Source organism: Gymnoscopelus braueri, assembly GCF_963280865.1.
Source record: "Gymnoscopelus braueri genome assembly, chromosome: 8".
NCBI lineage: Eukaryota > Metazoa > Chordata > Actinopteri > Myctophiformes > Myctophidae > Gymnoscopelus > Gymnoscopelus braueri.
Window position 1 is genome coordinate 53,506,449 of NC_137609.1, and position 4,239 is coordinate 53,510,687.

Genomic DNA, 4,239 nt, shown 5'->3' on the forward strand with positions numbered 1-4,239 from the left:
AGAATGTCTGAAGGCGAGGAATATGATTAATACCTTCCATTATATACTGATGTGCTTTCTGCTGTCGTCCATGTCGTCATCATCATCATCATGTCCAAATATGTCCATGACCTCTGAACTCACTCTGACCTTGCCAGGATCTGTCTCCTTGTACCTTGTTGTATTGTAGTATCGTCTCAGTGTTTCCTTTGTATGCCCATGTATGGACGAAAGGGGGACCGACTTTTTTGGCTGGGGCCGGAGGACAAATGGCCCATGCCCATGTATGGACGAAACAGGTACAAAGCCTCATGGTACAAAGCCTCCATACATGGAGGAAACAGATACAAAACATGCACTACGTCACGGCTAAGCCGGACTTCACATGACGTGTCAGCCTGTGTATACCCATGTAAGGGGGACAGACTTTTTTTGGCTGGGGCCGGAGGACAAATGGCCCCTGCCCATGTATGGACGAAACAGATACCCATGTATGGACGAAAGGGGGACAGACTTTTTTGGCTGAGGCCGGAGGACAAATGGCCCCTGCCCATGTATGGACGAAACAGATACAAAGCCTCATGTAAGCCCGACCCTTGGGTCTAGCAAAAATGTGAAACTCTGGCTCCACCGCTCCTCTACAAAATCTGCCTCGGAGACGGCAGAGCGTCACTCTTTCTGTAACCTCAGTGAGAGCAGGCAGGTGCATAAGGATAATTCCTTTTAACAGGACGTGCAGGCTTGTTTCCAATGAGGTCCTGTGAGCAATTAGGGGTTAAGAGTCTTGCTCAGGACAAATTTCATTTCATCGACACATATGCTGGCGTGGCCTGGAATCGTACCTGGGGCAACCAGGGCCTCTGGCTCCCTAGGTGGGCTCACTAACCACTCAGCTCCCAGCGCCCAGAATAGGGCAGTTAGTCTATGACGTCAGTCATGTATGACGTTTGAAAGTCCATATTTAGGCAGTGATGCTGCCAGCTCCACTTGGTGCGTTATGCTGTAAGCCCTGGGATGGCTTAGAGTGTTTATGAACGATCCACAGAGCTATGCTAATTAAACCAGCCACCATCGCACTGCCAATCTTACTGGTGGTCAGTGGTGGAAAAAGTACTCAAAGTATCAATACTGCAATGTAGAAGTACTCTGTTACAAGTAAAAGTCTGGAATTCAACATTTACTTGAGTAAAAGTACTACAGTATTGGTATCAAAATGTACTTAAAGTACCAAAAGTAAAAATACTTAAATGTTTGAAAATAGCAGATCTATAAGCTCACAACGCGTCACGATGCGACACGTTGTGAGCTTGTAGATCGGCTATTTTCAAATAGCCTAGGTATAAAATAGGGCTAAGTGGTTAATGTATGTTTTATAATGTAATATATTTATATCTGCAAAGTAAGTAAAGTATTTAAATAATTGTAGTGGAGTAAAAGTATAATATCAGGCACCAGTCAGGCACATCTTTTGATTTTGTTTGTTTTGCGGACGCACAGCTCCAGAAAACCATAATCATCGCATGTCAACTTCGGACGCCATGAAGGTATAGTCCACCTCCCTTAATAAGGAAGTCCTTATTATTCGCAAAATGTCAGTGGAGATGTGCCAAGTGATCAGCATCAAAACCCACCGCATACCTACAAGGACTTTCCTTCTTTGCCATCATTCTCTAATGTCTCTCCTTTCCTACCATTCTCTGATGTGTCTCCTTGTCATATCTCTCAGTGTGTGTGTGTGTGTGTGTGTGTGTGTGTGTGTGTGTGTGTGTGTGTGTGTGTGTGTGTGGTGTGCGTGCGTGCGTGCGTGCGTGCGTGCGTGCGTGCGTGCGTAACTTACGTTGAGCCACAACAGCACATTTGCAGTGGTGGAAAGTAACTAAATACATTCTACTCCATTACATCTAAGAGGCAAATATTGTACTTTTACTCTACTACAATTATTTGACAGGTTAGTTAGGAACAGGTCTATTTTTAAAGAAGGGTACAAAATGTATGTGCCCTGATCTAAAATGCCATGACCCTCCCTTTGACAAAAAAAATATCAATGACCCTCCCCAAGTGATTAAAAAAAAAAGATTAACCCTCCCTGTCTATAGGAGTGTCACGATATATTGTCCCACGATATAGCCTATCCTATCCTAGCCTAATTTTTTTTGCCGGTGAAAGTACTAGGAGTTCTTACTGTATGGTGTATGATACGAAATGTAAAGCTTATCATAATCACAGTAATTATTAATCATGTCTTCCATCATATTCAAGATACTTTGGAGATAAATGAAACAGAATCCAGTCACTTTCAGTTTAAAGCACTGCAGAGGGGAGGTGTTGTGTGCTGATGCTCGTTGACGCTTGTTAATGTGACATGCGTCAAAGCAGTTATGCCAGTCTGCACTCTCAAATAGGCCTACATCTAATCTAAGATTGTTTACATGGTATCTGTATCTGGTATTATATATTTTTTTTTAGCTGTTGGAAATAACTAGGCTGCACTTGGTTCGTAAAGTCCAGATGACAAAAATATGAGGTTTGTGGAATTTATAGTTATACAGTGTTATATTATATTATATTAATGTCTATCTGTCCTCTGAAACAATGGGTTTATATTTAGTTAGAACTTCACTTCTCCCTTAAGCTTGCAAAAATGTATTTATTTGTGTGTACAAAGCACTTTGTAATTGTTTTTTAAACTAAAGATGATGGCCAATGTTGATGATACATGAGAAAAGAACATTAATAATGTATCATATCGATATCATATGCCCAACATCATGTATGTATCGTGAAATTAGTGTTATCTTGACACCCCTAACCCTCCCCATCAAATACAACAACATGACATTTAAAACTGATAATATGTCCGATGTTTTGCTTTCCACATTGATTAGAACATTACTGTAGTCAGTCTTGCTAAATGCACAGTGTAGTGTCTGTAGTGGTAGCAGAATGGACAGTGTTCTAAACTTACATGTGGGAAACCCATTGAATCCCATAATGATTAACTACGGTGACTACACTGTTGCCTACATCATGGGTTTTCAACTGGTGGTCCGTGGAGGTATTGCATGTGGGCCCTGACAAGATTTGTATTATATTTTATTTTATCGATGGTGGATACTGTTAATGTGTGTGACAGCAGAAAGGAAATTCAACTCAAGGATGACAGTTTTACACACGCACACAGCGCAAAGTATTTAAGGGAGAAGGTAAATACAGGCTTTTATTTGGACATCCGACTCCGAGTCAGACATCCGAGTAACTGACAACATTGATGCGTCATCATACATCAAATAAAAGCCTGTATTTACCTTGGTGTATTCCGACTTCCATGTAACTGACAACATTGATGCTTCATCATACATCAAATAAAAGCATGTATTTACCTTGATGTACTAAAACCTCCCTTAAATACTTCCACAGAAATGGGAGTTAGAATTTCAAGGGAAACTGTACCGGTTTACCTGGTTGAGTCATCATTAGTAGGAAATGTTTTGTGTGTGTGTGTGTGTGTGTGTGTGTGTGTGTGTGTGTGTGTGTGTGCACGTGCACCTTTTCACACGCGCGCGTGCCTGTGAAAAGGTGTCTCAAATGAATATGTGAACGCCACAGCTGTTAATGTATTGCGACCAATCAAATGATGCCAGCTGTGCAGACGCCCTCATGTGGAGCAGATAAAGGACACACACCCTTCAAGAAGACCCCAACCCAAGATCCACCACGGACACATACCCTTCAAGAAGATCCCAATCCAAGACCCAATCCACAGAGAGACCACCCCTGGCTGACATGCTGCTGGTTCCTCAACTCCTATTGCTGGGCCTGGCACTAGGTAAATTAAAATAATGGTTCTTAAATAGTTCTTTAAAAGGCCATATGGTTTCATATAGCAGTGGTTGTCAAACCTTTTTTTTCCCCGTCTTTCAAGGATAGATATACATATACATTAGCCCACAGACACCTATTTTACACAAACTTTTTTATCTCTGGAAAACCATATCTACACTGTAACATCCGTAAATGTAACTCTATGAGTGTACAAATGTAGCATTTGAACAAATTTTTTTTCTTTTATGCCAACACAGTCACCTTTCTTTTCTTGTGTGTGTAGGCACCGTGCCCGCTGCTCCCTCGGCTGAGGTGAAGCTAGAGCGTGGTTCCTGTCCAATGTTCTGGTTCAGCTTCAACGGTCGCTGCTACAAGTACGTCTCTTCACCTTGTACCTGGGCCGAAGCAGAGCGGAACTGCGCCTTAGAAGATGCCAAC